Below are 24,684 nucleotides of genomic sequence, written 5' to 3' on the forward strand. Positions count from 1 at the left end.
CTTTTTTTCATTGTCTTACTACATGTGGGCATCACTGTGGTATAAAATTAAGGGAAATATTGAACAAACATGTTTCCCTCATTTTCAGTGTGCAAAAGTCATTGGTCCCATCTGGAGAACTTTAGTAGCTAACCTCAACGACAACATACACATATCATAAATTTGGCTCTTTGTTGTTTATAAAATGGTGTGATTAGTGCAACAAATCCAAATGGTGGGAAGACATAGCCTTCTAAACATAAAAGTGAACATTAAAAAAGCATTTTGTTAGTCACAAATGCTGAATCAAAGTGTTTGCAACCATCAAAATAATGTAAATAGCTATCTGTCCTCATAAAGTCATCTTCAGCACTCAACAATGTTTCACCACATCCCACACACTCATCACACCTTCATTCAAAAGGTAAAGGAAGGGAGGCACTGCTTCTTTAACCTAGCTGCTGAGATGGAACTCTTTCTTCACCCGCCGACCTCCAGCACTTAATTCCAGAAGAAGCATTATTTAGACAAACACTGTAAACCTAGCTAACTGAAGGCACAACAAAAGTTTGTTCAGCACACATGTACACCAAAAACAATACCTTTTCTGCAAAATACAACAAATCATACTTTTTTCTGAACTGACTATAAATAAATAAATAAATACCCCCTCCTCTTCCCTATACCTTCTTTCATTCATCCTTGCCTCCCTTGTCTTCATTCTTGCTTTATCCAGACTTCATTTAACCACACACATGAACGATTACCCACCCTCAAGTTAAATTGGTGGCCATCATCCACTACACATCATAATGCAGCACTACAATACTCCATACCAATGAAATCCACAACATGCCATATTATCTAAGTTTGCCACATAATCCACCTACCCCATGATCCACAACATTGACCCACTCCTCTATACAGTTTGCTCTACATCTGTAACCTTTAACCTTGCCGTATTACAAACCTATAATGCCTAAGAAAACACTACAACTTTCTAAATTATACAATCTAACCACATCAAACCCCAAAACTATGCACCACACATCTACAATTGTGCAACAACACATCTACACACTTAAGACATCCAGAAGCCCAGGATTCCCACACTGACATACTATCCATCAGCTTAATCCCCTGCATTCTTTAAACATTGGAAATACATAACCACCAATACATAACCACCAATACATAACCACCAATGACTCCCCTCCTCCGCTGACCATCGTCAGCAGCTTTCGCTCTAGTTGCCTCTCCAACCACTTCCTATTCCACATTATCGCTTAACATGACAATGATTCACACAGCATTCCATACCATACAAACCAAGTACACACCATATTTTTACCTTCACCCAGCCACCACTCATCTACTACCCAACACATTCTTCACGTACAGCAGACCAAGCTTTCTATATCCACAGTCTAACAGCCATCCAAATTCACACAATTGTCCGCAAGTAATAAATAATCAAACAACCATAACACTCCTCCCTGCCTGATATAACACTTGTCCATCACATCACCCCTCCCACTATTTTCCTAACCAGTAACACCCTCCTACACCCTCGCCCACATCATGTCAAGGAAACTTCATTCGGCAAAAAAAGCAGATGAAACACACAGTTAAAAAGGATACCAAAACTGGTCAATACATATATGAAAAACACAGACTAATAATTCCTATAGCTGTATCAGACAATAGAAAGGTGTATGGCTCTGAAAACACCAAGGCTAAAAATGTAAGCCACCTTGTTAAGTGCACAATAGTGCAGTACATATGTATAAAAATACTAGTATAATACAATAAAACTACTAAAACGACACAGTGATAAAAATCCAATAAATCACATAATGGAACAGAACCAAGAACTAACACACTTAAGCTACAAGCAGTTTTTTCCTCTGTCTTAAAGCACCTGATAGAAAACTGGTAACCCCAAATCAAATCAGAAGGGGGGAGGGACAGTATTTGCAAATATATCAGGGCTGGTTTCACTTGTGCAAATTTACAATCCCTTAACAGTGGAGGAATATATTTATTTTGTAGATTGCAATAAAAATCACAGAACCAAATAAAGTGTAAGAGGTCTTGTTCTTAAACAAACGATCACAAGAACAAGGGATTAAAGCACCTGTCTTGGAAAAGCCTCTAGGGACAATTGGACGTAAACCTGGTTAATGAGAACGATGATACTGACTCTTAATGTATGTCTAATAAGGTTGTCCTATGGTCCCTGGGCTCACCATTACATATTTCCTTATGGTAGGTTTGGTGAATTCCCTGTTTTCCCTTTCTGCCATCCTTCTTGCTAAGAACAGTGATTTTATATCTCTCAGCTCATTAGGGCGCATCAGCTTATGATTCATGAACGGCTCGGGACAACCTAGCATCTTCAACTGCTCTAAACTTAACCGAGCCATGAAATATCAAGGGCCCTGTCAAGCATCATACAGTCATCTAAGATAAGGTGGTTCAGCGTAAGAGTAGGGTTGGATCAGATTTTCAAATCAATCCATTACTGGGGCTATGGCAATCTTATCAGAAATATAACCCTGCCCAAGTTCCTCATGTACCATAAAAGATGGGGTACATGGAGGTACTGCTAGGAGTCTGTGGAGGTGTTTATTCTCAATAGCCTGCAGTTCACTAACATCTTTATAACCCCATACATCACTGCCATAAGTGATCATGGGTATACATTTCTCATTGTAAACCTTCAATAGGGCAGGTAACGGTTTGCCCCTGTGTCTCCTGGCAAGTCCATGGTGGCTCCAGCTGCTCTGGCCAGCGTGTTTTTTTTAATGGACTCTGAGCCACCCAAGACCCCCTTTCATCAAACAAGACTCCTTAGTAAGGGAATGTAGAAGATTTAGTCAGATCACCTCCCCTACAAAAAAGCCTCCATTTGGAGAGCTTTGTTCTTCCTGTCATCATTATATGTGACTTAGAAAAATTAATAGAAAGGTCAAGTGAGAACATAAAATCTATAAATGTATTTATGAGACTTTGCAACCTCAAAGTCTTTCTAGCAAGTAACACTGCATCATCTGCATACAGCAGATCTGGGACAAGTTTAGAGCCTGATCTGGGGGTTTCTTTACAGGCAGCTGACGGAACCTCCACAAGTTTATTGAAGTATAGAGTAAACAAAACTGGGGCTTAAATGCATCCCTGTCTTACCTCCCGGTTGACCTCCCAGGATGCTGAGAGTCAGCCCTTTTCATTATATCTAACAGAAGCTCTCAAACTTAAGTGCGACCAATGCAAGAAAACCACTAAATCAGCATCCTTGCCCATCTATTAGCAAAGACAATAGTTTAGACCTATTAACATGGTCGAATGCAGACCTGAGGTCCATAAACACCATATGCAGATTTCCCCTTTTGGCAGTTGTATATTTACCGATCATCAGAAGAAAATTGTTACATTGGTCCAAGGTTCCTCTCCCTTTCCTGAAGTCATATTGCAATTTTGAGATAATAGAAGAATCTTCTAGCCATAGTGTAAGGTGGTCCAAAATCAGGTCACACATGATTTTAGTAGCCGAATCAAGTAGGGAGATCGGGTGATAGCAGACTCGATTGTCCCTCGCTCCCTTCTTGAAGATTGGAACGATGGCCGCAGTGGACCATGAGGGCAGCAGGCCACTCATGGCTGCTTCATTAACCTGTGGCAGGATCTTTGCCCACCTAACAGAGTCATCTTTATAAAGATCCGATGGGACTCTGTCGGGACCCGGCACTTTCCGCCTAGTTTTGTCCATAATGGCTTTTTGGACCTCGTCTACCCTGAAGATCACAGGTTGCGTGTCTGTATTCGGAACCCAAGGAGTATCATTTGCTTCTGTATTCACCCCTCTAAAGATCTCTTCAAAATGTTTAACCCATTTATCAGCAGGATTCAGATGTATCCCAATGTTTCCTGCAGTGCAATGACTTGGCAGGACCTTATTGTCGCTAACCACCGATCCTCATCTCTCTTAGCCCTCATGCCTGCAATGTTCCAGGTCATTATTTTGATGAAGGGAGGACTAAGGAAGGTGGGGTCTGTCTGGAGCAATGGCCTAGGCAATTCAACTGGCAAAACAGGAGACCCTGCGGTTTGCCCACCTCCTGGGGATCTCAGTTGTTAATTTATAGTGTGTAGGTCCCCAGCCCTCAAAGGAAATAAGGAATAATTAAACTAAACAACAGATTCTGTGATTTCCTTGCTGGGGGAAAAAGCCCTATTAATATTCGGACTCACAGTGTTTGGCATACACTTAAGGTAGAAAAAGTGAAGCGGGAGAACCCCAATGGAAGATTTGGACTCTTTCATGTAATGGCTGTCAACCATAGCTCTCTAGTGATTGGGGTGTCTAAGGTTAACGACAATGCAGTCACCTTCCCTATCCTATTTTACATTAGAGCCAACACAGCCTACACTTCTGGCCATGATGATACGATGAGATATATAGTGCCCGTTTACTATTGTGTTGTCACACCAATGGGTAACCTAATGCAGCAGGTCTATTGTGGACTCCATTGTACCCTGCTTAATGGGAGGAACACCTGTCAAAACAGCCACCAGAGGGGCAGATTCAGTTGGCAAATTTAAATGAGCCCTTTCACCCAAGGGGATGGGCCCGATGAGTTGGCCCTTCAACCATAGGCCCTCTGAATGGAGGCACAGTATGAGGATCTGTCCTCTGGTCATCAGGGTACCTCTGAAGCCCTGAACTGCCACTACACCCATTGTTCCTACAGTTTTCGGTGGACCCAGACCATTGCTGGATTGAAGCGCCCCCTGAGCAGGTCATTTGTCTCCCTGACCAGTTTGTGAGGTATCGCTTTACCCTATGGGCTTGAGGCCCTCGCTAGACGGTACAGCAGATACAGGTTCTTCTGCATGACCAATCCCCACCTTTCCCGCCGCCACTTCAGCCTCAAAATTCTTAGGGAGGGTACTGGTGAACTGAGTGATTTGCATTAGTGCAGCTTCTATCCCTGTGAGCCGTGATATCATAGGGGCCAGGAGTGATTGTAATACATATTCAAGTTTAGGAAATAGTTTATCCACAGCCAAGTCCAACTGGTCAGTTGTTTGCAGACCAGTAATCTTCTTGGGTGGCTGAATAACGTTTTTTACTCCACCCCTCTACTTTTTTACTGGTGGTGCTGACAGGAGTAAAGCATTCATCCAGGGTATTGTCAATACTGTCCAATAATTTAGCAGTAAGATTTGTAAGCAATGAAGCACCGCTGTATCTACCAATAGCAGAAGGTCAGCAACAGATAAAGGCTCATCAGGGTGATTTATAAATTCCACTGATAGTCTCCTCTCAGCAATATTAATTTCTTTTGATAGGACTTTTGCTGCACTGGTTAAAAAAATCCAATGTGGTAGCTGTAGCTCTCCTGGGTGTGCCCACATTAAGCATCCTCTGACCCTTTCTCAGGGCAACCAAGTGTTTTCGACTGCTGCAGGCCGTAGTCTCTAAAATTGTCTCAGCAGTCTAATGTTGTTGTTAGAACCGGGGTCTCTAGTTGGCAGGGGTATGCACCCTAGTCCAAGTAGGGCCCACCGCTTCCGACAGGGTAGCCTGGCGCAAAGCAGGTAGGAAAAACGCAGGAGGCAATGTGTAAAGTATTTGTGAAACATACACCGACAGTGACACAGTAAAAGCACTCATCAAAGGACACCACACCAGTTTTTATATTGAAAAGATAAGGGTCTTTATCTGAAACGTATGCAAGATCCCAAAATTAGTAGATTCCTCATATACAAAATCAAAAGCTTTCAGTAATAAGGTCTTTAAGGCAAGTAGCATCAAGGGAAATGAGTCTGTGGGCTGGGTTACAAAATAGGCTGGTAGTAACCGTCTCTCCAGGCTCAGAAAGTTTTTCTGGGGGTCTTTTTAGGCCAGTGTTCATGGGAAATCACCCATTCAGTCTCAAGTATGCATAATCAAAGAAAACTGTGTGCTGGAACTATCCCGATCAGCCCCCACTCAGGAGTTATTTAACACGGGGTACCGACGGCTGATCAAGGGTCTGGGAGCAGCAGTCTGAGGAAGGGTGGTGGTCCATAATGCCTATCAGGCCAAATCGGTATTGTGCCATCAGAATTAATGAATGTTTAAGCCCTCTCAGGCCCAATCAATGTGGCGCTGACAGACAGGGATTTAAATGGTTTCAGGCTCAGTACTATATGTCCACGGGCCCCGGCAGCCTTGCTGTTCAATTGGGGCAGTCCCGATCCTCACACCACCGCCCACACGGTCTCCCGCCTCACCCCACGCGGACCGTTACCTGGGGCAGTCAGTCACTCCAGCAGCAGCCGGTTGACGGGAGGCTCCGGTAGCTGGGCGTCACTTCCGTGCAGTTTCTGCGCCACTCCCTCAGGCAGCGGGAGAGCCAGGCCGGGTTGCCTCGCGTTCCTCAGGCCGCCAGCGAGGCTTCCCCCGATGACGCTCCCCGTTTCTGAGCGACTCCACACCGGCCCCAATCCCAGCGTGGCTCTCGCTAGGACGCTCCCTCATTGCTGATCAACCCTCCCTACGCCAGCACCAATCCCAGCACGGCTCTCGCTATGATGCACCTGGGATTCCCAATCCAGTCCGGATGCAAACACAGGGGGGGCCAGTTTTCAAGTCCGGCCTTAGAGTGCAGACACCCGCGCACAGCGCTGCGGGGGTGTTCCCAGCAGCTTGACACGCCCGGGCCAGCGGCAGTGATTTCACAGGCACACCGCTTCACCACAGTGCCTTCAGGGGCATTATTGCATAAGACTCCACTCGCTCCCGCAACGGGGAAATTGACATACTCCACACATTTCTCTGGTCCTGGGCGGCAACAGTGATTATGGCACACAGCGCTTCTAGCTCACAGCGCTTTACAACGCCTTAGGGGCCCCTGGGGGCACCGGTAAATGTCAGGACCTCAGCGCTTCAGTCCCTTCACAGCTCTATGATGTGAAGGCAGATCCTGGGCAGCGGCGGTGACTTAAGGGTGAATGAAATGGCCACACACACCCAGTGCTGCAGAAGCAGTTCTATAAAGGGACTAAGAGGTGATAGTCCTCATAAATCCCCCACCAGGCAGGGGGATAGTCAGCATCAGGTTGTGGAGACACTCTGGAGATGGCATTTCTGGGACCCCTTTGGCAGGGCAAGATCATCAGGCAGGCAGGGCAGCTCAGCTAACTTGGGGCAGCAGTTCCTGGGAGCAGTCAGCCTCAGTAGTGTAGCAGTCCTTCCAGCACAGCAGTCTTCACTCCAGCAGAGAGTGTTCCAGGTCCAGTAGTGTAACAGAGATGTGTGGCCAGACTCCTCCCTAATGTACCCTAAAGTCAGGTGACTTGAAGGGGGTGGCACTTTCTGGAAGAATCTAGGGGTTGGAAAACACTGGAAAAATCCAGGAGGCTGTGGGGTGTTCCCTTTCCTACCTGTCTGTCAACCAGGGACAAAAGGCTACAGTAGCAAAAAGTCCCAGAACATGCAGACTACCAGTATGTAAAGGAAGGGTAGGCCTCACTGCAGTAGCAGGGCCTGTAGCTGATACTCTAATGTCACCATGTTTTAAAGGGAGAGCACCTGCACCTCATCACTGTTTAGCAGTGGTAATGGGCCCAGAGTCCCAATGTCCAACAAAAATATGGGTCCAGTAGGAGGCAAAGAGGGCAAAAATTGTAGGAGAAGACCACCCTAGAGCTGACAGGTCTAACACGTGTCCCCCCCAGCCGATAATGGGGAGAACTGCCCATCCTCTAGGTAGTTCTCGTCACTAAGGCGGAAGAACCTAGTGAGACCATCACCATTGGCGTGGTCTACTCCGGGTCGATGTTCCACCCTGAAGTCCATACCCTGTAGGGAAATGGACCACCTTAACAATTTAGGATTTTCGCCCCTCATTTGCATGAGCCACCAGAGGGGCCGATGGTTGGTCTGAATTAGGAAGTGGGAGCCAAACAGGTATGGCCTCAGCTTCTTCAGTGCCCATACCTCCGCGAAAGCTTCTCTTTCTATTGCACTCCACCATTGTTTCCAGGGGAGTAGCCTTCTGGATATGAAAGCCACCGGTTGGTCCAGGCCCTCCTCATTGAGCTGCGAGAGTACGGCCCCTATGCCATGTTCAGAGGTGTCCATTTGAACAATGAACTCCTTAGAGAAGTCAGGGGCCCTAAGCACAGGAGCAGTGCACATGGCCTGCTTGAGAGAATCAAAGGTTTTCTGGCACGCTTCAGTCGAAATCACCTCTTAGGTTGTTTCTTGAAGGTGAGCTCAGTCAAGGGAGCCACAATGGTGCCAAAACCCATTACAAATTGGCGGTAGTAACCAGTGAGGCCTAGGAATGCCCTGACCTCAGTCTGGGTTTTGGGGGTCTCCCAGGCTAGGATGGCTTCTATCTTGGCCTGTTGGGGCTGCACCATACCTCCACCCACCAAGTCTCCTAGGTATACTACCGACCCCTGTCCGATCTGGCATTTGCTGGCCTTGATGGTCAGGCCTGCCTGCTGCAGAGCTTGAAGCACCTCCCGAAGGTGGCACAGATGTTCTTCCCAGCTGCCGCTGAAGACGGCTATGTCATCCAGGTAGGCAGTGGAAAAGGCCTCTAGACCGGAGAGTACCTGGTTCAACAGCCGCTGAAATGTGGCAGGAGCATTTTTCAGACCAAAGGGCATCACCTGAAACTTGTAATGGCCCTCCGGGGTGGAAAAAGCGGACTTCTCCTTGGCTTCCTCTGTCAGGGCGATCGATCTGTCAGTACCCTGACGTAAGGTCAAAGGTACTCAAATATCAGACAGCTCCCAGCCAGTCAATGAGCTCATCCGCCCTAGGGATGGGATGAGCATCCATCTTGGTCACGGAATTTAGGCCTCTGTAGTCCACACAGAACCTAAGTTCAGGTGTGGTGCCCGGTGGGGCCGCCTTGGGTACCAGAACCACCAGACTGGACCAGGGGCTGTTGGAGGCCTCTATCACCCCCAACTCCAGCATCTTGGTGACCTCACTCCGGATGCTGGCCTTCACCTTATCCGACAGCCGGTAAGACTTGGTTTTCACAGGGGAGCTGTCCCCTGTGTCCATATCATGGGTACACAGGTGGGTAATCCCAGGAATAAGGGAAAACAAAGAGGAGTACTGCTCTAAGACCTGGTGGCAGTCTCTCTGTTGCTCCGGCGTCAAGGATGGTGAGAGGACCACTCACTCCACCGATCCGTCCTTTTCTTTGGAAGGCAAAAAGGTCAGGGAGAGGCTCGCTTTCCTCTTCCTCTGCTCCATCAGTCACCGTCAGCAAGGTGAGCTCAGACCTCTCATGGTGGGGTTTTAGGTGGTTGGCATGCATCACCCGGTGGAGTTGCCTAGGGGTCTTAAGATCCACCACGTAAGTGGCCTTACCTTTCTTCTCAAGGACATCGTAAGGGCCAGTCCAAAGGTCCTGGAGGGCACAAAGCTCTCCGGGTTCCATGACCCACATCTTCTGTCCAGGCTCCAGCTCCACAGGGTGGAAATTCTGGTCATCCCATTCCTTCATAACCGCCTGGCTAGCCTCTAAGTTGTCAGAGGCCTGTTTCCACAGCTTAGCCATCTGGCTGCGGAACGCCAACATGTAGCTCACTACATTTTGGGGAAGCCTCCTGGGAGACTTCTCTCACCCCTCCTTCACCAGGCTGAGAGGTCCCCTAACAGGGTGTCCGTACAGAAGCTCAAAGGGGCTGAAGCCCACCCCCTTCTGCGGTACCTCCCTGTAGGAAAACAATAGGCAGGGCAAAAGGACGTCCCACTTTTTCCTCAGGCCCTCAGGCAGACTCCTGATCATGCCCTTCAGGGTCTTGTTGAATCTTTCAACAAGCCCGTTGGTCTTGGAATGGTAAGGTGTGGAGAACTTGGAAGTCACCCCACACTCCTTTCACATGGCCTGCATATAGGCAGACATAAAGTTTGTGTCCCTGTCCGACACCACTTCCTTGGGGAAGCCCACATGGGTAAATATCCCCATCAGGGCCCGAGCCACCGCAGGTGCAGTGATGGTCCTCAGAGGGATAGCCCCTGGGTACCGGGTGGTGTGGTCCACCAGAACCAGGATAAACCGGTGACCAGAAGGGGTCAGCGGATCCATCGGGCCGACAATGTCGATGCCCACGCTTTCAAAGGGGGTACCAACGACTGGTAGTGGTTCCAGGGGAGCCTTCAATTTGGTCCCTGTTTTCCCACTAGCCTGGCAGGACACAAAAGACTTGCAAAATGCACCAGAGGAAATCCTCATCCTGGGCCAAATAGAAATGTGGGACTAGTCTGGCAAAAGTCTTGTCTTGGCCAAAGTGTCCCGCCAAAGGGATCTCATGAGCCGATTCCAACAGGAAGGCCCTGTAGCATTGGGGGACCACTAAGGCCCTAGATGACCCATGCACAGGAGACTTGGGCTCACTGTAGAGGAGGCCGTCCTTCCAGTAGATGTGGTAGTTTCCAGTGTCACTACCTGCTGCCTGGGCTTCGGCCTGTCGCCGCATGCCCTCAAGGGTGGGGCACTCCTTCTGTGCCTGACAAAACTCCACTCGGGTAGGCCCTCCTTCCACCTGAAACTCTGCAGGGGTCGGCAAGTCTCCCAAAGGAGCAACGTCACCCTCCGTGGACTCCGGTGCGACCTCCTCAGGTGCCCCATCCATCTCACAGGGTGACCGTTCTGGGGCGGGCTTCCCACGCCCTTGGTCTCTTCCCTTTTAAGCAGCTGGCTGGGCCATTGTTCCAGGCTCCAGGCCTGGCAGACTCCCTTTCCGGGCAGCCATGGACCGTGTGGTAGCACAAGTCCACTCTGGTAACCCCAGCATCTCCGCATGTGCTCTGAGCTCTACCTCGCTCCAGGCAGCATGTTCCAGATCATTCCCCAGTAGGCAGTCGACGGGCATAGCAGGGCTTACAGCAACTCTCAGAAGACCTGAAACCCCTCCCCACTCAAAGGGAACCTGAGCCACCGGATAGTGACCCTCCCAGTTGTCAGCCATCACAACTGGGTGGAATGTATTGGGCACCACTTGCTCCGGGGACAACAGCTGACTCCTTAACATAGTCATGCTGACACCTGTGTCCCTCAGAGCCTTCACCCCCTGACCATTGACAGTGACCCACTGCCTATATTTGGTGGTATTTGAGGGCACATGGGTCGTTGGGGCCATCTCACTGTCTCTCAGGGATACTAAGGTCAACCCTACCCACTCACCCCCATTATCTAGGGACAGCTCCTCCCCCATCGCTACACTAGCCACCCTGGGTTTTTGCCTCCCGTGGGAGGTGGTGCTCTCTTCCGACACTGGGAATCCCCTTATAGTGTCCACTTTCACCACACTCATAGCATCGGACAGTTTTGGGCTGCTGACCCTTGGCAGGATAAGTGGGCTTCTGGTGGCCAGACTGGGACTGGGATCCAAACCCTCTCCCTTGCGATCTGTTTTGGGGGCCTTTGGAGAATTCCTTCTTTTTATCTCCCCCTCTTTCTTCTGGTGAAACCCCTGTCCACCCTTTTGGGGGTCCCCCCAGATCCCTTGTGGGACACTCTGGTACTGGTCCAAGTGTCCACCTCCTCCGCAAGCTCCCTAGGGTCAGTTAACTTGCGGTCAACCAGGTGTTGGCGCAGCTCTGGAAAAGATTTATCTAGTAGGTGCTCTCTCAAGAACAGATTATACAGCCCTTCATAATCAGTTACCTCGCTGCCCCGCACCCAACCCTCCAATGCCTTACTAGCGTAATCCAGGAAATCTACCCAGTTCTGCGTGGGAAGTTTGTGGCTGTTCCTAAACTTCTGCCTGTACTTATCAGGGGTGAGACCAAACATTTTGACTAATGCTTCCCTCATAAAAGGATAGCTGGTCTGGTCTGCCTTGTCTAATGTAAGGAGTGTGTCCCTCCCCAAGCATGTTCCTATATAGGCTAGCCCCCCAGTATTTCTCGGGGACCCCATGGGCTCTTAAGGACACCTCATAGACTGCTAACCACTTGTCAATATCATCCACCACATTAAAACTGGTCACAACATCTTTAGGCATGTAGAACCTGGATCACGTGAAGCTTCAGGAGGTACGCTGCCACCTTTTGTGTCGCTGTTAGCCCCTATTTGCAGGGCTTTGATTTCCAGCTCCTTCAGGCTGAACTCACGGGCCAGTTTCCTTTCCTCCATGGCCAGCCTCTTTTCTTCACGCTCCTTCTCTAACCTGGCAAGCTCTAACTTAAGCTGTCTCTCCTCCCACCTGTTTGCCAATTCCTCTGAGGACAGGCGCCTTGCTGGGACACTACTCCCTGCCCTGAAGCGTATTCCTGGCCCTGGCAATAAATTGTCAGCATTATCTGTAGGCAGTAGGTCCAGATCTCCTGTGGTATCATGCTCTGATCCCTGCCCGTCCCCTTCTCCGCCTGGGTGGGCCGTTACCCATGCCCTCAAGGCTTTCTGAAGCTCTTCCCTCTTGGCGCTTCGCTTAAAGGGCACCCTGATGAGTACAGGCCTCAGCTAGGCCCGCAAGTACAAAGGGTTCGCCCTTCTGTGTACGAAATACTAGAAGGAAGTTGGCACGGAAACTGCAAATACAAATACAAAGTTTATTAACCTTCAAAGGTGGTCCTACAACCTACGCAACACTCTACAGTATTGCACAGAGTAGCACAAAGAACTTGTGCACATGGCCCCCTTTTATACATAATAGGGGGGCTCATAAGTAGGCGGATACAACATGAAGCAAGGTTTATGGCCTTATATGGACATGTTCAGTGCATGATCAATACATGGGTGGAGTTAACAGTTCCTACGACCCGCGAAAACACATTCCAGCAAAGCCTAATTAGTGACATATGTGGTCAGTTCTGACCATGCACTAAACGCACAAGGAGCTATTCATAGACTGTTGCTGGGCAGATATCAGGAGTGACTAATGAAGAGGTAGGACTCGTCTCATGCAGAGCACGTGGTTTCATGGCCATACAAAATGGCTGATGGCTAAGCGAAAATGGAGTCTGAACATTAGTCAATATAAAGCAGAAAACATAATTCAGACATGAAGAGCACATGTCTTCAGTGAATGCTTAATCACATCGCTGTTTCATTTACAACAGACGACCCTTTCAGCATTTGCTGAAGACATTCGGCTTGCTAGGATAATTAAGATAATCATCATTTATATTGATTCTCATCATCTCAGTTATTTCTTTGTTTATGCTCTTTTGATAGGTGGCATTGGCAACAGCTTTCTTATTGGGGATACAGAATGAAACACATAGGGAACATATCATAGGACCACATTGAATACACATACAACATGTGAACAGTATTGCTACAATAATACATAGAGCAGTAAGAACTTTCCATCCCCATGTAGTAATTAAGGTCCAAAACCATCCAGAAAAGGTCCAAGTGCCATTTTCTGTATGAATGTCAGCAGCAATTTTATGCAATTTATTAATAGCTTGATAAACTGATGGTGTGTGATCAGGGATGAACACACAACAACTACTTCCTATAATTCTACATGTTCCACCTCTATCTGCTAACATAACATCTAATACCATACGATTCTGTAATGCAACAATTCTGGTGATCTGTAATTCTTCTGTAATGTTCCCAAGAGCAGCAGCAGTTTGATTCGTTACAGCCTCAACAACCCTAGTTAATCGTCAAACCTTTTTACTATTCAGGGCAGCTCCAACAAAGAAAAACAGTCCTAGATTAAAATCAATACACTGTTGCAAACTGGTATCCGTCTGGTCAATGTCATCAACAGGTAGAGTGCGTTTATACCTACTTACAGTTACATTGTTTAATAACTTCAAATCTTTATGGTAAGACGCAGGTGCTAAGAATACAGGGGGTAATAAAAATGCCACGTAACATACCCCAGACCATCCGGCAGGCAAACGATAATAACCTTTATTACCACAAACAAAATAGGTATTGTGGAAGGCCAGAAAGGTACTGTTATTTAATCCGTCTATATTTAGTACAACAATGCAATCACTGACACCAACAGGAATATGGCCAACGCTTTGGATACACATGTCCGCTTGGGCTTGTGCCACTGAAATTACAAATTTCTCATTTCCATTAGTGTCTCTAGTATTCGTAAAGATGTAGGGAATCGATTCATTGTCTGGTCGATATTCTTCCCATTCCCATATTGTTCCATTGGCTTGTGGGTAGCCTTCTTTATCTTGATGACACTCTTTGTTAAGTCTGAAGAGTAATCGTCCCACTGTAGGTTTTCGTGTGGCAAAAAGCAAAGTGTACCATGCTCTACAAGAGCCATTATGGGAGAAAGGGAGAGGTATAAATGGTGTTCCCCCTTTCTTCTGATGGGCTGGCATCATACCACATATCCAACAGTTTGTAGCATTTGCAGCAACGTGGGTATGATGCAGCATCTTGATGAAAGTATTATTCAAATAGGACTGGCGATGCTTCAATTCTTAGTATGGAAGGGTGTAGAAGTAGTGCTCCTCAGGCACTGGAGTAGACACAACAAGCAACTCACGAGCAGGGATTACATCCTCAACAAAACACGTGGTTGCAGCAGCAATTGCTATAGCAACAACGAAACCTATTGCACAGAAAATTTTCTTCTTCTCCATTTCCTGAAACTAGAAAGGTTGTCAGAACTCTTCCCCCTAGGCAGCGGTTGATTTCTTCACCATCGGGCCAAGACGGGTGTCACTTCACTAATGCAGGGCTGATCCCCCCCTTGCCTCATTGGCTCTCCGTTTCACTAACCCAGGGGCTGCTCTGACAGCGTATTTTGATACTCAGAAATTCACTTCCTCGGTCTGAGATGATATCTCCTTACTCCAGGGGTCGCTTGGTCCGGGAAGAGCTCCTCAGTGTCGTCCGGGTCCACAGCATGGCCTTTCTTCGCAGTGAGGATTTCTCGATGGTCGGTCAATACAGCAGGCTCCACCAATCCGGGTGGTACTCTACGACAATGTATGGAGTGGATCCAATTCTTGCGGTTGGAGATCCGGACAGCCGTTCTGGTTGCAAGCAAGACCTGCTCAGGACCGCACCACCTCGGCTCTAGGCTGTTCGTCCTTTCAAATGACTTCACCAACACAAAATCTCCGGGCCGGAGATCGTGGCCTTCACCTGTGGACCGGTCGGGGAGCGCTTCTCGAACCTGTTGATGAATAGAGACCAACTTATCAGTTAACTGTGCCAGATAATCACTCATCATTACACAAGGTACATCATACACTGAGTTTGGTTTCGGTGGGCCCCAAATGTTCATCGGACGTCCAAACACGATCTCATATGGCGTGAGACCGGTTCGAGAATGCGGTACTGATCTGATTGACAATAATGCCAGAGGTAAAGCATCCGGCCAAGTCAGGGAAGTAGAAGCTTGTATTTTCGCTATCTTAAGCTTCAAAGTGCCGTTACACTTCTCTACCAATCCCGCAGACTGAGGGTGAAACACTGCGTGGAATTTTTGTGTAATTCCCAATCCTTTCAGGACATATTTGATAACGTCCACTATAAAGTGAGGTCCGTTATCGCTCCACAACAATCTACAAACACCATATCGAGGGAAGAACTCCTTTAATAACACCTTGGCTGTAGTAATTGCAGTATTATCTTTCGTAGGGTAGGCCTCAATCCATGTGCTGAAGGCACAAACCACCACTAGAACATACTTCAGATTATTACAGCGTTCAAGCTGAATATAATCCATTTGCAAGACTTCTAAAGGTGCAGTGGGTGTTGCAAATCCTCCTTCTGGAGTTCGTGTCCCTTTCCCTGGATTGTACTTTAGGCAAATCATACAAGTCTGCACCACTCTCTTTGCCGTGCTAGCAATCTCTGGATGCTCCCAAACTTGGGTGAGCAATTTTACTATTGCGGAAGCTCCAACATGAGCTAGCCCATGTGCCATCTGAACCATAGGTTGTACAAACGCTATAGGTAACTTCCATTTATCCATCTGCTTATTTCTCCAACAACCTTCATCGTCCAATTCTCCGTCATTAGACCATTGCTCCCGTTCTTTATCGGAAGCTGTCCTCTGTATCTCTAACACTTCTCTCCTGGCATCGTGCCATCTTTCTGCCTGCGACTTCACAACATACATTGCAGTGGAGTCAGGCTGCATCGCAGTATCTCGTGCTACTCGATCTGCCAGAGCATTCCCTTCTCCCACTTTATCTATCACCTTTTTATGTGCATTGCATTTAACTATGGCAATCTTCTTTGGATATGTTAATGCAGTCAAGAGGTTGTGAACTAACTCCCCGTTCATTATCTGTGCTCCGTGTGATGTTAGAAACCCTCTCTCCTTCCAGAGTAGGCCAAAATCGTGCGCTACCCCGAAAGCATAGCGGCTATCTGTATAGACATTCACACGCAATCCTGCACTAAGCTCACATGCTTGTGTTAATGCTATCAGTTCCGCTGCTTGAGCTGATTTCTGCGGTATGCGTGCTGTCTCCACTACTGTTTGTAACGTGGTGATTGCATACGCCGCTGAAGTCGTACCATCTGGTAGCTTCAGGCACGACCCATCCACCCACAGTTCTCCATCTACATCTGCAAAGGGCGTATCCTGGAGATCAATACGACCCTTTGTCTGTTCCTCAGTTACAAAGATGCCATCATGTGTTTCTTGTGCCTCAGGCTGAGTCTCCGGAAATGGCAACAATGTGGCTGGGTTTCGTGTTGCACATCTCTTCAATGTGATATGAGGAGCCAACAACGTCAGCTCATATCCTGTTAGACGAGCACTAGTTAAGTGCTGCGTCTTTGTCTGATTCAACAGGGCATCAACAGCATGGGGAACCAGCACCAATAACGTATGAGATAACACAATGCCTTCGCTTTGGCGTATTGACACAGCTGTCACCGCAACCGAGCGAAAACAACCAGGCAACGCTCGGGCAACAGGATCAAATACTGCCGAGAAATATGCACAAGGGCGCTGCTTGTCGCCGTGCATCTGCACTAAAACGGATAACGCACATCCATCTCTTTCATGTACATATAATGTAAAGGGCTTCATAAAATCAGGGGTGCCTAACACTGGTGCTGAACAAAGGGCTTGTCGTAATTGTTGAAAAGCATTTCCACACTCGTCTGACCAGGGAAGGGGAGTTGGAGTGTATTTCGTCAAAAGTGCCAACAGTGGTTTAACTATGTGTGAAAAACCCAGTATCCATTGCCTACAGAAAGAAGTGAGTCCCAAAAATGCACGCATGTCCTTCTGTGTGGAAGGTACTGACGTGTCCAAAATTGCTTGAATGCGATCTAATGTGAGTGCACGCCCCTCCTTAGACAAAAGGTGACCTAGGTAGGTTACCTTTGGTCTACAGAATTGTAATTTTTTCTTCGATACTTTGTGATTGTGCAATGCCAAAAAGGAAAGCAAAGATAACGTGCACGTCTCACATTGCTCAGGAGTATCGGCCGCCAACAAGATGTCATCGACATATTGTAGAAGGTCCACCCCTTCAGGTAAAACAAAGGAATCCAACTGACATTTCAATGCTTGACTGTAAATGCTAGGACTTTCTGTGTAGCCTTGAGGAACTCTACAAAATCGATATGAACGGTGATTCAAAGTGAAGCCGAAAAGGTATCGACTATCAGGATGAATAGGAATCGAAAAGAAAGCATTTTTCAAATCAATAACAGAGAACGTGGTTGCCGTTGGCGGGCCAAAGTAAGCAATGTCGTGATGTCAGAAACCACTGGGTATTGAGGTATCACTATCTTATTCACCTCCCTCAAATCAATAATAAAACGATAAATCCTAGTATCAGTGTCTTTTTTCAAAATCGGAAGGATAGGACTATTGCAAACATTGTATGGAACTTCCTCCACTACCCCCACCTTAATGAGATCCTGCACTATCTGCGTGAGTGCCTCCTCCCCCTCCTGCGAAATACGATATTGAGGTAGGCGTGGTAACACAGCTCCCTCCTTTACCCTAATGTGTACCGGGGGGATAACCATCTGTCCCACATCAGTATCCGAGGTGGCCCACAGAGTGCGGGGTAGAGAAGCCAATGCAGTATCCTCTGCAACCACACACATCCTTCCTGCCCTTGGATAGTTATCGTTTAGAATCACACGCACTCCTTCAGGGGAGCAACGGATTGTGGCTCTGAAATGTTTGAGCATATCCAGACCCACAATGTTATCAGGCGTATTCGGGGAGAGCAAAAACTGACAGAGTGTAGAAAACTTATTAACATGAAAGGCAAGGGGTTGTGATAATGGGCTAAGTGAAGGTGTGCCATCGAACCCTATTGATGTAACCATTAAGCCAGACAGGGGAGCCCTTGGAACCAATTGTTTGGACAAAGCACTACGAGTAGCTCCTGTATCAACCAGAAACCGATCAGTTGAACCCAAAACATGTGCTGTAACATAAGGACCCCTCTGATCTACTGCCACTTCAACTGATTCCTCCCCCCATCCTGCGCAATCCTATGCATGTTGTGAATCGTGATACCCAGGGTGTGCATAATCGGACATTTGATACTGGTTTTGTCGATCAAACACATTAGGCCCCTCACGTGGCCGCATATTAGGATCAAATCGAGCACGCTCAGTTAAATGTCCTCTAGGGCCCGAAAAACCTCCTCTACCTCTCATCGGCCCCTGACCATGCCCCTGGCGCTGTGCATGTAATACCGGACAATCCCTGGCCCAATGACCCAACTGTTTGCAATATGCACATTGATCCTTAGTTACATCTGGGCGACCAAAAGGGGGACCATAAAATCCTCTTCCACCTCTCACAGCACCCCGGCGAGGCGGACCATACACTTGCGCTAACATCACCTTTGTTTTTAAATCTTTCGACTTCTTCTCTTCGTTACCCTTCGCTTCTTGTTCCTGACGCTCGTAATACTGAGCCATCGTCAGGAGGGAAGCCGGAGACGATGTTGTCCAAGAGCTTTCACTCGCTTTTAATCGAGTTGCTACTCCTGGTAATAAATTCGACACATATTTATCAACAAAAAGATGTCGACCCGTATCATCCGTAAGTGACTGACCGCTAAAATCATTAAATGTTTCCTCAAACCGCGTAAAGAAATCAGAAACGGATTCATCAGCCTTCTGTTTACATGAGGCTAGTATATTCCAATCAATCTTCTTAGGGGGGATAATCGTTTTCAACTTAGTCAAAATAGCAGCTGGGAGATCTAAAATAAGCTGAGGCGGCTTTTGCGCGGGTTTTCGTTCTCTATCCTCATCTTCTATGTCAGACCATTTCGCCTTAAAAACAGCTTGATCATCTACTTTCCGTACGGATCTCCACATATCCGGTGGTAAAATAAGCCCAAAGCACAAATCTATGTCTGCTAAGGTCATAGTACAAGAATTTAAAGCCCCCTCAACTTCCTCATAAAAGGCGGCAGGATCGGGCAGTGCATTCTTCAATGTCATAACATCAGCCCTATGCCAAGGAGTATAAACCCAATTGTACACAAAATATCCTCTAGCATCGGGGGAAGACATATCCGAACTAGTACCCGCTCCTTTAGGAGGAACATACAGAGGCGCTGCCTCTCGCATCGGCTTAGCATGCACTAGTTCAATCTTATCTGAATGAATGATAGACGACTGCTTTCCGCCGGCATTTAGATTCGATTGCTCCTCCCTCTCTTTCTTTTGGCGCGCTTTCTCCTTGAGTTCAAACGTCGCGTCCCGTAGCGCAAACAGCCGTCGAACCGCATCGGGTACCTTAGAGGGAGAAAGGACACCGTTACGCAATGCTTTAGAATCCAATACTATATCATCAGGCTCAAAAACATCAGAGTATTTCCGAAAAGCAGTAACCACTTCATCAGAAAAAGTTTCAGCAAAGTACAACTTTTCCCTATCCTGCCATCCTTCCAAAGATGTCAATAATTCAGCAAGAGATAGTTTATCTTTAAGCGCACGAAAAGAAACTTTCCGAAGCTCACCCATACGATCAATTGATAACATGGACCGCGTGTCTACCTTCTCCTTGAGCAATCCAGGATCCTTGACTCCCGGAGCGGACGGGCCAACATAAGGTGGCGGAGAACGATCTAATAGAGAAAAATCATCTTCAAGATTAGTAAGGACAGGATAAAGAGGCTGCCGAACAGCATATTGACCCGATATTTGCAACCTGTGCTCTTTCTCCTGTTTTTCCGCCCGTTCTTTTTCCTCACGTTTTTCCGCTTCCTGTGCTTTCACATGGTCCTTTTTCCGTTGTTCTTTGTCACTCAGCGCTTTTTCATGTTTCTCACGCTCACGCACTTCTTTCACCCACAATCGTATACATTCAAACATGTCTTGTCTCGCACGCCGCTTACATATACACTGCTCCACATACTCAATCTTACGCATATCAAACAATCCATACAAAGGCCATCGTAACTCAGGATCCTTCTTGGTATATTTCCTCCACAATGTGCTGTACATTATAGGGGAAAGACCGTGCTTCACGTACATGTCCCTATTAGGAGTCCCCTCTGGGGGGGCTGGTTCAGATTCCTCAAGACTTAACCGGTTTCCAAAACAGCAGCACCACTTACGGAGCGCTCTCAAAGCAGGCATGTTCAAGAATAGTGCAAAATATGCAATATTATCCAAAAATGGCACTTAAACGTTGCGCCGTTCAAATTCAAACACCCCCGGAGAAATATCTCCACATTACCTGCCTATATGTGTTGCAACGCATATATTTTCACATTACTTATTTCAAAATATGACCGGTCATCACAAATCAAATCAAATAGCCACAACAAGCATATCCTTGCCAACCCAGGCTTCAAAAAGCTCGCAGCAAGTACCGTACAACGGTTCTTACCAATCAAGAGCGTCCAGATTCCAACTGCCAAATTCCAAATTCGCCCAAACGGCTATTGCACGGCAAAACCAACAGAAGGGGTCTCAGTCGAGGACCGGCGCCACCCAGATGGTCAGCTCGGAAGGGAAGGAAGAAAGCCTCGGGATGCCAGGACTAAAAAGGCCGCTGGCAGTGATCACGTCCCCGGCAAGGTTCCACTCCTTCGTCACGACCAATCCTTCGAGTATCCGAGTCGCCGATGAGCCCCACGTGACGGGCGCCAATTGATGAGTACAGGCCTCAGCTAGTCCCGAAAGTACAAAGGGTTCGCCCATCTGTGTACGAAATACTAGAAGGAAGTTGGCACGGAAACTGCAAATACAAATACAAAGTTTATTAACCTTCAAAGGTGGTCCTACAACCTACGCAACACTCTACAGTATTGCACAGAGTAGCACAAAGAACTTGTGCACATGGCCCCCTTTTATACATAATAGGGGGGCTCATAAGTAGGCGGATACAACATGAAGCAAGGTTTATGGCCTTATATGGACATGTTCAGTGCATGATTAATACATGGGTGGAGTTAACAGTTCCTACGACCCGCGAAAACACATTCCAGCAAAGCCTAATTAGTGACAGATGTGGTCAGTTCTGACCATGCACTAAACGCACAAGGAGCTATTCATAGACTGTTGCTGGGCAGATCTCAGGAGTGACTAATGAAGAGGTAGGACTCGTCTCATGCAGAGCACGTGGTTTCATGGCCATACAAAATGGCGGATGGCTAAGCGAAAATGGAGTCTGAACATTAGTCAATATAAAGCAGAAAACATAATTCAGACATGAAGAGCACATGTCTTCAGTGAATGCTTAATCATATCGCTGTTTCATTTACAACAACCCCTTTCTCCTTGCAGAATTCCTTGAGCTGCGCCGCCGTGTAAGCTTCCAGGTTGGTCAGCTCGAATTCCATCTTGCTAGGTAGGACCTCAGACATTTGTAAAGAAAACCAATGGGACTTGGCAAAAAGGACTTTGAAAAAGAGCAGCCAGTCAGGGAGAATTTAAAAATAAAAATGCCAATAAGAGAGGGTAGACAAAATGATTTCAGTGGAGCCAGGTGTTGGGCTGTGGTGTACACTGAGTCACTGCGTGGTGTTACACAAGTACCAGTCCTAATCCTACCGCTGAACACCAATGTTAGAACCGGGGTCTCCAGTTGGCAGGGGTATGCACTAACCCTGGGCGTAGTTCGCGTAGTCGCGCTTCGCGAAGCTTCACGAGCTTGCGTAGTTGCTTGTGGCAACCTGTTCGCGATGGCTTTTTCTTGTTCGCGAGCGCGGTAAGCATGTTCGGGGAACTGTTTGCATGCTCGGGGGATATATCTCGCGATCTTACCCATGCGGTCGCCAATGGGCGCGGCCATCTTGTTTTTCTATAGTCCCGCCCGCTCGCGATGCCTTATTTCCTGTTCCGGGTCACGGATAGCGTGTTCGCGATGTGCATTGACGTGTTCGGGAGCGCATTTTACTTGTTCGCAATAAATAGTACATGTTCGCGAGAAATATTGCGCAAACTTACCCACGCGGTCGCGAATGGGCGCGGCCATCTTGTTTTTCACTCTATGCCATGTTTCTGGGCCTACTTTTGTATCCTCCCTTTATCATAGCAATCCTTTGTCTTTAAAGCCTTTTTCCTGACTTTTTTTAGTTATTATCTATCTCTCTGTTTGCCTCAGTTTATATTTTGCATTTTATTTCTACTTTTACTGTGTTTTTGTTACTTTTATAAAGTTCTTTCTATCTTCTTCCCCCTAACTTTTTTTCCCCTTCGGACTTTTCTTTTCCGCCTCCCACCCACCAAGGGCAAGGGACCTGCAGGCGCAGAGAAGCGCCGCCTGCCTTGCAGCAGAATGCGTCCTGCAGGGTTTGTTTGGGGAGGAGGAGGTGGCGGCTCTTGTTTTCTTCATCCAGCGCCTCCTCCCCTTGACCTTGGCAGCAGGCGGCAGGCCCGGCTCCGGGTACGCTACCCAGGAGCGGCACCGTCGGTGGGCGAAGGTGCGCCGGGCCGTGTTCCGGTGCACTGGGATCCGGCGCACCCACAACCAGCTAGCTCACCGGTGGTCCGACATCCTGGACCGGGCGCAGGACCTGTTGGACCTGCTAGGTGTCGAGGTCATCGGGCTTGGTGAGTAACTGATTGTGTATATTAAATTAGATGAACAACAAGATTACTGCTGCGTGCCAAGCGTTGCTGGTAAATTACGTTCCAAAAAGCAAAATGTTCTTTGATTTAAGGACCCAGGTGCACGGTGGTACTCTTACTTGTTTGCAACGTAGTTTGCGCTAGCTTGTGCTGATGCTGATTATGTAAGAGTTTACTTTACAGAACTGAAGTTAGGTAATGCGATTTGCTAGAGAGACTCTAGTCCTTCCATTGTCCTACTGTGAAATAGTGGTGGATGGATATTGGATACTAGGTTTAGTTTCTTAGTAGTAGTTACTAATTGTTTTATGCGGTCTGCGTGACGCATCCTCTGTCACTGAGTGCTGCTTACCCCAGTCCTCCGTCGAACCTATTGTACTTTGTTTAGTGAGTGGTAGGCTTAGCATGGTCAGTCAGTAGCAGAACTAGATCAGCATTATGCAACCAACCCACAATTTGTTGTATGTATGCACTAATGTATGCAACTATGCATGTGTCCTCCATCTCATCTATGCATTTGATGGCTGAAAAAAATTGAAGTGCAGACTTAGTGAACAGTTGGCCCGTCTAGAATAGGTGGTGTAGGTCAGGTGGTACTTACTAGGCTTTGTTAGTATTTGGAATCAGAATGATCAAGGAACACTGGAGTGTTCATAAATAAGTAGACGATCCGTAAATGCACTAGGAAGCAGCCAGTAGTCGATCCATCTGATTAGATAGGTCAATTTTATTGCACTTGTTGTTTCCTAAAATGTTCTTTGACTTATTGTTTTTCCAAATGATTTATTATTTTTCTCACAGCACTCCTTAATGTTGGTCTCTTTCTTTATTATATTTTACATGATCATCAGCACCACCCAGGGGCAAGAAGACGGGGTCGGAGTCGGCGGGGGAACCCCAGGACCTCTCCTCTACTGAGGCTCCTGCAGCTGGCCCCAGTAAGTCCTCCATTGGTTAGCTTGACATTTATATTTCCCTAAATGTTATGTTACTGCATCTTTTTTTTCCCAAACTCTAAATTATGGTTCCACTTTCTGAATCTCTTTTTTACAAAAGCTTACTTCTTTGACCTTGACTATCTGTTTACTAATTCTGTTTATCCCTGCCTCGAAGTTGCTTCTAACTCCCTCTGCTATGACTCTCTGTGCTACTAATACTACTACTACTATTACTATTATTACTCTGTGTGTACCGAAGCTTGCACAGTTGCCCACTCTTTAATAGAAGGTTTTCTTTGCAACAATAAAACTCTGATTGACCAATAGCTCTAGCCACTGGGTCCTGTCCTTTGGGTTGTCCTCTTCAAGTCTTCTCAATGTTGAGGCTTCGACAATTACCACAAACAAAATGCCCAACCAGATCTTTGACTAGTATTTTTGATCTGATAGTACATGATACTACTATTGTCTAGGATTCTGCAGAGCCACATACAGAACTATGCACAACAAAATAGGATGGTGCTGATGGGAGGTTGGATCTTACTGATCACACCTCAGTCCGAAGAACCCAGGATCCCCTAACAGACTAGCTATAGTGTCTCACATTAGGGTCCCACTCCCGACCCCCCCACGAAGACGATACACAATGTTGATGATGACTGAGACAGAGACAACCCAGAACATAATAACAAACACCATTTTGCTCACACACTTGTGTAAGTCCACTCCACCACACCAAATACCACAGAGTCTATGTGTAAGTTCAAAAGGTTTATTTGAAA

The sequence above is a fragment of the Triturus cristatus genome, chromosome 11 (assembly GCF_964204655.1).
Source record: "Triturus cristatus chromosome 11, aTriCri1.1, whole genome shotgun sequence".
Classification (NCBI taxonomy): domain Eukaryota; kingdom Metazoa; phylum Chordata; class Amphibia; order Caudata; family Salamandridae; genus Triturus; species Triturus cristatus.